The 11,073-nt window shown below is 51.3% G+C and overlaps 1 long non-coding RNA gene across 1 annotated transcript; it reads left to right on the top strand.

The window, feature by feature from the left end:
- The first annotated feature begins 6,350 nt into the window (after positions 1-6,350).
- On the top strand, positions 6,351-10,046 carry LOC123351760. The gene is made up of 3 exons (XR_006574060.1): positions 6,351-6,420; positions 8,694-8,762; positions 9,942-10,046. It is a non-coding gene; the product is annotated as an uncharacterized LOC123351760 (long non-coding RNA).
- The last annotated feature ends 1,027 nt before the right edge of the window (positions 10,047-11,073 follow it).

The raw sequence follows: 11,073 nt of genomic DNA, 5'->3' as shown, positions 1-11,073 counted from the left end.
GAAGAGATCTTGGCTGTCAGGGAAAGCGGTATTGTGTTCGCTGTCGCCTGCGCCGTCCTCCACAGACCCTTCCTCATCTTCCACATCGGCGAACATCGAGGAGGAACTGTCCAGGTTCAGTATGCCATCCACTGAGTCCACGGTCACTGGTGGGGCAGTGGTGGCAGACCCACCTAGAATGGCATGCAGTGCCTCGTAGAAGCGGCATGTCTGGGGCTGGGCTCCGGAGCGTCCGTTTGCCGCTCTGACTTTTTGGTAGCCTTGTCTCAGGTCCTTGATTTTCACGCGGCACTGCATTGCATCCCGGCTGTATCCTTTCTCTATCATTGCTTTGGAGACCTTCTCGAAGGTCTTTGCATTCCGCTTGCTGGAGCGCAGCTCCGACAGCACAGACTCCTCGCCCCACACACCGATCAGATCCAGGACTTCCCGGTCTGTCCATGCTGGGGACCTCTTTCTATTCTTGGATTGGCCGGACTCCTCTGCTGGAGAGCTCTGCATCGTTGCAGGTACTGCGGAGCTCGCCCCGATGTCCAGCCGGGACGTCAGATTCAAAGTGCCCAGACAGGAAAATGAATTCAAATTTTCCCGGGTCATTTCCTGTGTGGCTGGTCAGAGAATCCAAGCTCCGACTGCTGTCCAGAGCGTCAACAGAGTGGTGCACTGTGGGATAGCTCCCGGAGCTACTAAGTTCGATTTGCATCCACACCTAGCCTAATTCGAGCTAGCCATGTCGAATTTAGCGTTACTCCACCTGTCGGGGTGGAGTACCGAATTCGAACTAAAGAGCCCTCTAGTTCGAATTAAATGGCTTCCTGGTGTGGATGGTTGAGCGGTTAGTTTGAATTAACGCTGCTAAATTCGATTTAAAGTCCTAGTGTAGACCAGGCCTAAGGGATTACAAGACATATCCAGAATATCTAGATATGAGAGTTTACCTGCCATCCCCTGTATTCTCGAGATATTAACTGCACAACTCTCCTCCTGCTCTGCAGATTCAGCTGTCTGGTCGTCCCTCTGAACCTGATATACAGACTGTTTACTCAAAGAATCGACATGGAGACAGTCCTGTCCCAACACCATTGTCTCCCCAAACAAGCTAGTTAAGCTTATGGGGCTGTTTAAACTCCCTAACAATTTTTATTCCATCTGAAATCTCCTCAAAGCTCCCCACACTGGATTCTTTCAAAGCAAGTTCAGTGGATTCATTTTCATTTGAAAGACTTTGTCCACTAGGCACCAACACATTTTCCCCAGAAGAGAGACTGTTTACTATCAAAAATAGTCCTTTAAGGGTCAATGGAAACAATTCCCTTTTCACAGGGTTTAAAGACTAAGAAATGCCTTTTCTTTTGCCATATCCTGCACGGCAACAGGTTCTTTCTGAGCTTTATTTATGTCCAGAACCGACTTTGGCACAACAGACAAATCACCAAACTCTTTCTGAGTTTCGCATACATCCAGAATCACCTCTGTCCCATCGGGAGGATTTTCACACAACCCCCTTTCAGGTAAACTGCTAGACTTCATAGTCACAGGATTAGAAGCTCTCTTCCTGGTTACGTTTCCACACTGTCAGTGGGTAACACAGTCAAATCACCTTCATGCTTTCCTTGTGCCCTGGCTGTGATATCACCCTGATCAGACAAGGTTGTCATATCTTTACCCAGCAACACACTAGCAACAGGCAAAATAGAAGCACCAGAATCGCTTGCTCTCTGGCAGCTATTTATAATATTAACTGGATGCAACGTAGCTACAATATCATCATCCCCAGCAGACACAAATTCAGGATCACTTCCTTCCTGGGCTTTAGTTGTATCCAGAATCAGCTCTGGGTTAACTGATAAGTCTTCAGCCATCATAGGCTGACAGGCTTCTTCTGTCTGCTTTACAGACAGAAAAGAGCTGGAGAAACAAACATTCCCCTTTACCAGACACACAGCTTGGGATCTCATTTCCCTTGTCCCAGCACACATGGCTGTTCATGGACAATTGCTCAGAGATTGGGGTAGCTCCCTTCATGGACAAGTCATTACCCCAACCGACACAGGGACATTTCCGCCACTGTCACAATTCTCCACACTGGTAACAGGTAAGGTGTAGACAAAACCATCAGCACAGAAGCCTGCCTAGGCTCATCTAAACTTTATCCGCCCCTCCCTTAACATATACACTTCTGTTTTCCACAAATAGTGTCTTATTACACTGAGCTGCTTTAAGCACATCACATTTACCTGGGCCAGGCTGACTTCCCCAAGCTTTACTAGCCAACATTCCATCACCCACAGAAATGTACCCTTTTCTTCCTCAGTTAGGGCTTTATCCTGATCACCAACTTTACTTTGCTCTAGAGAAACCTCTTCCTGAGCCTTATCTAATGGCAGATTCACTTCTGAGATACCAGACAGATAATTAGGAATTTTTTCCACACATGCTTCTTTGCACAGATAAACAGCCGTCTTCCAAAGACCAACCTTTGGAGAAACCCTCCATAGGCAAATCCTTGCCCCAGTAGACACAGGTTCAGGATTATTTATTTCCTGTGACTGGTTTATGTCGTCAACTCGACTGAACAAAGTTTTAATATCACAACCTTGCACCCTATGTGATTTTATGAAAATATGCTAATGAGTTTAAATATAATGTAACTGGAATATGTTTCATGCAAAAGGTCTCTTGTAAGGCATCATTATGAAGCTTATAATCTACTGAGTGTGGTCACCCTATTTGTTTAAACGTATCACTCTTGTATCTGAAACTAGGAATATGAAATATGTCTCTGAGGGCCTATTGTCATTATGCAAAGTGGGGGTCTTAAATGATGGGTGGAAATCTTGATGGCTCCCATCAGCCAGGACAATTGTCTGCAGATGGCTCCATTTTACCTGTAAGACTTTCTGTATAGGTGTGTGCTGGCAAGTGGGCAATGAAGTCTTACAGTGAGATGTGATCACGTCGCCTGAACTGGACTCCATCTTTAACCTGGTGCTTTTCCATTGTGAAGGAGGGGTGGGAACCCAGAGAGGGACAAAGGATTCCCGCCTTATGCAAAAGATATATAAATGGGTGGAACAGAACAAAGAGGAGCCATCATGAGAAATCCCCTCGCTACCACCTGAGCTGCAACAAGAGCTGTACCAGGGGAAAGGATTGTGCCCAGACTAGGAAGGCGTCCAGTCTGTGAAAGAGACTTACTGAACCATCTCTGAGGGTGAGATTTTATCCGTATTCCGTGTATTACTGTTCTGGATTAGGCTTAGATTTGTGTGTTTTATTTTATTTCACTTGGTAATTCACTTTCTTCTGTCTGTCACTACTTGGAACTCCTTAAATCCTACTTTCTGTATCTAATAAAATCACTTGTTACTTATTAATTAGCTCAGAGTATGTATTAATACCGGGGGGTGGCAAACAGCTGTGCATATCTCTCTCTGGGTGAACAATTTATGAGTTTACAATGTATAAGCTTTACACAGGGTAAAACGGATTTATTAGGGGTTTAGACCCCATTGGGAGTTGGGCATCTGAGTGTTAAAGACAAGAACACGTCTGTTAGCTGCTTTCAGTTAAGTCTGCAGCTTTGGGGCATGTAATTCAGACCCTGGGTCTGTTGGAGCAGACGGGAGTGTCTGGCTCAGCAGGACAGGGTGCTGGAGTCCTGAGCTGGCAGGGAAAGCAGGGGCAGAAGGAGTCTTGGCACATCTGTTGGCAGTTCCCAAGGGGGTTTCTGTGATCCAACCCGTCACAAATATCATCCCCAATCAAAAGATCCTCTGACACTAACTTCCTTACACCAGCGATAACGTCGTGTTTAACACCATTCCAGTCCAGGTGGAGTCTGGCTAACGGCACACGTACAGGAAACTCATAGAGGATCACAATAGTCACACTCTAATTTGGTAAATAATCTTCCTCTTTGACAAAACTGTTTTAACACGAGTGATGTTAGAAGCTGTAATTTGCCCTAAACAGCTTTTCCCATCGACTTTTACATTCCCTGCACAAGTTCTGGGGTTACCTTCACCTGAGTTCTCAGTAAAAGCATTTACATAAAAGGTGGCAGCGTTGGGGTAAATTTGGTTACACGCAGACAACTGCTTAGAGTCAAACAACATCCCAACATTGTTACAAACTGGATAGATTCGATCCCCACCTTTGCTGTTGAGAGGAGCTGATTTTTCAGGATGAGACAGTTCCTGTTGTTCCTTTACTCTGTTGAGTTGGAGCTTAAGTCTGTCCACTTTTGCCTTAGCTTCTAGTTCCTACAATCGACTATCTGCCATTCTCTGTTCATGTTCAAACCCAGGCGTTCTCTCTCAGCAGCTTCTCCTTCCATATCAGCTATTTTTTGCTTTTGTTCAAGTCCTAGCTGCTGGTTTCTCACTGCAGGCATTGTCACTGGGTCTGCTTCCTCATCCCTGGCAATTAACAGATTTTTCTGTTCCTGCTCTGGGGCCTTTTGCTTAAAATACGACCCTCTCCTCAGCACAATTCTTCCAAGCTTTTCTGTCAGGAAGAATCATATGATCATGGGTCACTCACTGTAACTGATTTTTAACCCATAAACTCTCCAATATCAAAATTAAATGTTGACAAGTGTCTGGTTTGATCCAAAAACCCAGTTAACCTGTGGTAATGTGCATCCAAGCACGGCTACGCCGCTGTGACCGGGCTCCTAGTGGGGAGCCAGCTGTGGTCACTCAATGAGGGTGAACTGCAAAGAATGGGGCAGACAATCCCCATCAAGCTGGTGGATGTTCCGAACCAGCATAAAACAGTTTCTTTATTACCTCACTGGTTACTCAGAAGTACAAACAACACAGTTCCCTTAAAAAAAAGAAGGATCCATGCTTGTGGCACCTTAGAGACTCACCAATGTATTTAAGCAGAAGCTTTCCTGGGCTAAAACCCACTTCAGCAGACGCACTCTGTAACCAGTTCCCTTAAAGTGATCCAGCCTCAGCCCCATCCAGGTACCCACGTCAAATATGATGAAAATTTCTCTAAATCTTATTTCATCATATAAAAGAGAAGGTTCTACCAACCCCAAAGGATCGGTCACATCACCGCCCAGGTTAAGGAATGTTTCAGATCTTACCTAATACACGCTACAGCCAATTCTTATTAACTAAACTAAAATTTAGTAAAAAAAACAAAAGAGAATTTGGTTAAAAGATCAACATACAGACAGACAGAAGTTCAGTTCATTTAGATGCAGATTTATAGCAGAGATGCTGAGCTTTGTAGTTGCGAGGATTCTTTCAGAAACAGTTCATAGTCCAATGTTCAAATCTCACATTCAGGCCGTACCAGCATAACTGGGACCTCAATCTTGCGACTCGAACTTCCCCTGATGAACTCTAAGCAGCTCTGAGATGATGGAATCAGGACCCAAGGGTCTTTTATACAATCTCACGTCCTCTTGGACAAGGTGTCCAGCCCTGGTATGGGGCCGTATCCCCAGGGCTTCCTCCCTGGAGACACCATCTTCCTGGAGCCTCCCCAGACTCAGTCCTTACTCAGCATCACAGTGTGAGAGGGAGCCCAGGCTGGTTAGCCAGAGGGCTCAGCGGTGCCCCAGTTCCAGGTTGCACCCCAGGGAACCCATCACAGTGGCTGGGAGTCAGGACTCCTGGGTTCTATCCCCAGCTAGGGGAGGGGAGTGGGGTCTAGTGGGTTGGAGCAGTGGGGCTGGGAGTCAGGACTCCTGGGTTCTATTCTTGGTTCTGCCCCTTTGCCCCTGGGGGATGGGGACCCTCCTCTCGTTCCGAGGGCTGAGCAGCTCCTCAGATGCTTTGAGATCCCAGCTGGCCAGGGCTAGAACAGGACAAGCCTCATCCCTTCACCAGGGTCTCTCAGAGCCCGGGGGTCGTGGGCCTTCGAACTCTGACCCAGCAGCTGGTTTGGCCTGTGGCTGGGGAGTCTCTGGGGCTGGACGGGGTTAAAAGGAACAGGCACCACCACACACACACCCCATGGAACCAGCGCTGGGGCTGAGCTTTCTCAAATTCCAGAGAAAGGGGAAGTTTCTCTACCGCAGCCAGACAACAAAGTGAAGCGCGTGGAGCCAGAAACCCCGAGTCCTGACTCTCAGCCCCCTGCGCTAACCACTAGACCCTGCACCCCTCTCCCAGCTGGGGATAAAAACCAGACATCCTGATTCTCAGTCTCTGTAACCACTAGATCCTATTGCTACCAAAGCAGGAAGTACGTTGCCTTTAAAGGCCAGGAACACACTATCACAATTCCCCTTCCTCCCCTGAGCCACCAGCCACTCACAGCACCTGGGGCTACTGCCACACATGTAGATAAATATGATTCCTCGATACCTGCTGCCCCAACCTCCCTGCTTTCCCGTTAGTGTCAGCGGAGGGATCAGACCGGAGTCCCAGCTGCTAACCCAGGCCCAGGGCCCAGGTAAGAGCCGCTTCTCCTTGTTTTGGGGCAAAAAGCCAGATTTGGGGAGAATGATTCTTCACATCTCTAAATCACTGAAAGGAGATAAAATCGTGAGAGTTTCATATGGGAGGGGCCCCAGCTGAGATCAAGGCCCCATTGTGCAAGTCGCTACCCAGACAGAGCCAGAAACAGTCCCTGCCCCATAGAAATTGCAATTAAAATAGACACTAGGTGGGAGAGAAAACTGAGGCACAGGGAGGCGCAGTGACTGACCCGCTATTGTATGGTGGGTCCATGACAGATCTAGGAGTACAACCCAGGGCTCTGTGTCCCACTGCTCTGCTCTAGCCACTGGGCCACACTGTCACACTGTGATTGGGGGTAGCACTGAAAATACACTGGGGGCTTCCCAAGCCCAGCATGAGAGCCAGTCTCTGCCCGACGAGCTCACGGTGTAAGTTATGGGGACTGAACACAGCAGGGCAACACTTCCCTGCGCAGTTAAACAGCTGCTGTGCCCCACCCCAGAGCAGACTGCATTTCACTGCTGGTTGAAAAGACAACAACTGGGCAGGCTGTGAAGGTGTGTGAGATCATATGCGGGAGACCACGCTAGACTGATCAACTGTTCAGAGAGGTTTCAGAGTGGTAGCCGTGTTAGTCTGTATCAGCAAAAAGAACAAGGAGTCCTTGTGGCACCTTAGAGACTAACAAATTTATTTGGGCATAAGCTTTCGTGGGCTAAAACACACTTCATTGGATGCATGCAGTGGAAAATACAGTAGGAGGATATATACACACAGAGAACATGGAACAATGGCTGTTGCCATTCCAACTCTAACGAGAATGATCAATTAAGGTGGGCTATTATCAGCAGGAGACAAAAAACTTTTGTAGTGATCATCAGGATGGGCCATTTCTAACAGTTGACAAGAAGGTGTGAGTAACAGAAGGGGAAAAATTAGCACGGGAAAATAGTTTTTACTTTGTGTAATGACCCATCCACTCCCAGTCTTTATTCAAGCCTAATTTAATGGTGTCCAGAGAGGGAGCCTGGTGTTTTGGGTAGAACTGGGGGCTGGGACCAGGACTCCTGGGTTCTGTGTCAGCTCTGGGAGCAGGCTGGTGGCTAGTGGGTTAAAGGAGGGGAAGCTGGGAGCCAGGACTCCTGGGTTCTGTCCCAGCTCTGCAAAGGGGAATTTATTTTCAGACACACCCAGGCCCTCAGACCCTCGCTGGCCAGTTGTCCCATTACCCAGAGAGACGTTCTCAGAGCGGTCGGGTAACATCAGACACTGGCTCTGCCCAGGCTGTGGTCATAGATTCACACAGAGACGGGACCTGATAAACAATCCAGCTATCGGATAGGAAGCAGCCGAGGAAGCGCTGGGGGTGCGGAGATGTAGGATGGGCCGGGGGGCTCTGTAGGGGGCTCTCCCCTGGCAGTCAGGGCTGATCTCTGCTTCTGGGGCTTTGCTGTTCGCAGCTGAGACACTGAACCCCGACCCTGCCCCTTGGGCCTGTGACACCCTTCCCCCACATGGCTCTCTCCCAAGGGGTCAGGATGTCCCCCTGGGGTCCCTGCCACACCCCAAAGTGGTTTGTTCTGTTTCAGCTCCCTGACTCTCCCTGCACATCAGAACCACGTAGGAACCCAAAACTGCCCTCTGCGTTGCTGTGAGCTGCCAAACAGCCATGGACTCCTCCCCAGAGGTGGGTGCATTTCACCCCTGAGGCCATGAGCCCTGCGCACATGGCCCACATAGCACACGCAGATAGAAATGCAACCAGTCCTTGGTCTGTTGGACCAGTCTCTTGGCTACACTTGCAAATTTGCAGTGCTGCAGCAGGGTGTGAAAACGCACCCTCTCCAGCGCTGCAAATTGCGGCGCTGCAAAGCGCCAGTGTGATCAAAGCCCCAGCGCTGGGAGCGCAGCTCCCAGCGCTGTACGTTATTCCCCACAGGGAGGTGGAGTACGGACAGCGCTTTGACTACACTTTGCGCTTCAAAACCATGCGCCCCTCCCCAGAGGTGGCTGCACTGCACCTCCAAGGGGTGAGCTCTGCATACATGGCCTGCAGAGCACACAGGGATGGAAATGAAATGGATCCATTGGGCCAGTCTCCAAGCCTTACTCCCTTCTGGTTAGGAAATGCTTTTACGAAGGGCTCTAGGTGTAAAATCCCTGGTCACTCAGCCGATCCCGCGGCCGGACGCCATCGCCCGGCGCAGACGAGCTGTCACCCAGAAATGCTGCAGGTGACTCATTCCCGGCCCCTGTCCCCCCCAGGCCGGCTGAGCGCTCTGTGCTGGACGGAGATGGCCTTGGTGCTGGTCGCTGCCTTCTGCCTTCTGAGCGGTGAGTAATTCACACAGACGCGCCGCGCTGCCGCCCAGGGGGCCGGTGGGGACCGTTTCCCAGCCCTGGGAGTGCGTCTACACTGCCAGGAGGGGGCTCGGAACCGGGTTCCAGCACCGGGAAGTCCCAGCCACTTGCGCCAGCGGCTCCAGTTCAAGCCCAGGGGGCGTCTGGCCTTGACCCTGACCCGAGCGGCCGGGTCCTCGCTGCTGGTTTCACCCCGGTGGAGAACACGCCTGGTTCTCAGGGCAGAGTCAGCCTGGTCTAGCCCCGGCCACCCTGGGCTGAGCAGCGAGGGCCTCAGCCGCTCTCGGCCCCCGGGCTGCCGTTTGCCCTGTGCCACGTCCTGCTTTCGGGCTTCTCGCTGCCCCGGCGAGTCGGGGCGACTCCTGGGCCGGCCTGGAGAGCTCTGCTCCCTGCCCTGCCCGTCCGCCCAGCTCCGGCCTGGCTGGGCCCTGCCCGCGTCCGCACCTGGCTCCTTGTGCATGGGAAGCTCCTTACCTGCAGTTGCCAACCCTCCAGGATTGTCCTGGAATGTCCAGGAATTAAAGATTCATCTTTAATTAAAGATTGTTGTGTGATGAAACCTCCAGGAATTCCAACCAAAATTGGTAACCATAACCTGACCCCTTGCCAGCGGGGCTCCTCCTGCAGTGAGGAGGGATATGTGGGGCTGAATTGTGGGGGGTGGGGAGGTGAACTGAGGGTGCCTGGACTGAAGGGGGAGGCCGGGGAGGGGAAATGAGTGGCGATTTAAGGGGGCTGAATTGAGGGAGGGTGAACTAATGGGATGCAGGAGACAGACTAGTGGAAGTGGGGCTGGGCAGATGTGAGGGAGGGGGTCGGCCTGGACAGATGGGAGAATTTGGGAGGACAGGACTGATTCGGGGACTGGGGTGATTAATTACTCGGCAGGGGATCAGCTGATGTTGCAGGGGAGCATCTTCAAACTCCCCTTCCCCAATTCCCAGGGGAGCACTGCCTGGGCTCACTGTCACCAACCCCCAGACAATCCCACAACACAACATCCCCGATTGTGTTTCAAAGCCCCTGGTTTGGGGGCTGAGCTGATGCTGGCCTCTCCCGGCGGGATCTGTGCGGCAGCCCAGACTGCGGGGCGGGTTCCCCAACTTGCTGGGGCCGGGCACCGGTCTGATCCCCGATTCCTGTCCCCAGCAGGTGCCTACGCCCAGCAGTGGGGTGTGACACTCGCACCAGAGCCCCTGGCTGGATGGGCCGGCTCCTGCGTGACCATCCCCTGCTCCTTCACCTACCCCGCAGGGTGGACGGTCAATGTCGTGATCTGGACACGGGACAGGGATCAAACCGTGTATCACTTGAACGAGACACATGTCCACGCTGACTTCAAGGGGCGCGTCCGCTATCTGGGGGACCTGCAGCGCAACTGCTCCCTGTGGGTGGCGGGGCTGCGCCCCAGCGATCAGGGCACCTACCGCTTCCGGTTTGAAGTAGTGCGCGATGGCAAGAGTGACACATGGACGAGTGAGCCAGGACGGCAGCTCAATGTCTCCGGTAACTTCATCCAGCAACCCCGGCAGGGCCAGATTTAGGAAGTGCGGGTCCTGATTTGAATAGTTTCGACGGGGCCTTGGCAGGGAGGACTCACCCGGAGGTGCTCTGGGTCTTTGGTGGCACTTCAGTGGCAGGTCCTTCACTCACTCTGGGTGTTCAGCGGCACGGAAGGATCCGCCGCCGAAGTGCCGCCGAAGACCCAGAGCGCCACCAGGTGAGAAAAAATGAAAAAGGTGCCTAAGTTAGGCTCTCTTCCTTAGGGCGTGGGGTCTTAGGCGCGGGCGAGGGGCCCTCTTAGGTGCGGGGCCTGATTCGGGGGAATCGGCCTAAAGCCGGCCCTGAACCCTGAGTCTCTTTCTCTCTCTCAAACACACACTCGCTGCCGTACTTGGCAGGAAAACACTAAATCTCATAAATGTACCAAGAGTCGCCTATTGGGGAAATTGCTAAATAGTTTGTTTGAGCTTCTCTTTCCTCTCCATGTTTCTCTCCCTCGCTCCAAATCTGGGGAAATGCACCGGTCCAAGGCAGGTCAGAGACACGTTCTGTGTGTTTGTACCTGGTTCATGCAAGATTTGTTTTATTCTTTTAGTGCTAAAAATTGTGTCTGAATTCCGTTGGTATCGATCATATCTTCACCCACCGGTTTCTGTCTATTGGACGATTGGTTTTTAGCAGCGTGGGGGAATCTGTCTCTCTTGCGGGATTTGCGGGATCGAAGGTTTTTGTGGCTGGGAGGGGGTTGAAAATGCAAAAGACAAAGCCGGGAACTTGAATA

The sequence above is a fragment of the Mauremys mutica genome, chromosome 17 (genome assembly GCF_020497125.1).
Source record: "Mauremys mutica isolate MM-2020 ecotype Southern chromosome 17, ASM2049712v1, whole genome shotgun sequence".
Lineage (NCBI taxonomy): Eukaryota > Metazoa > Chordata > Testudines > Geoemydidae > Mauremys > Mauremys mutica.
This window is presented reverse-complemented; position numbering and strand designations above follow the sequence as displayed.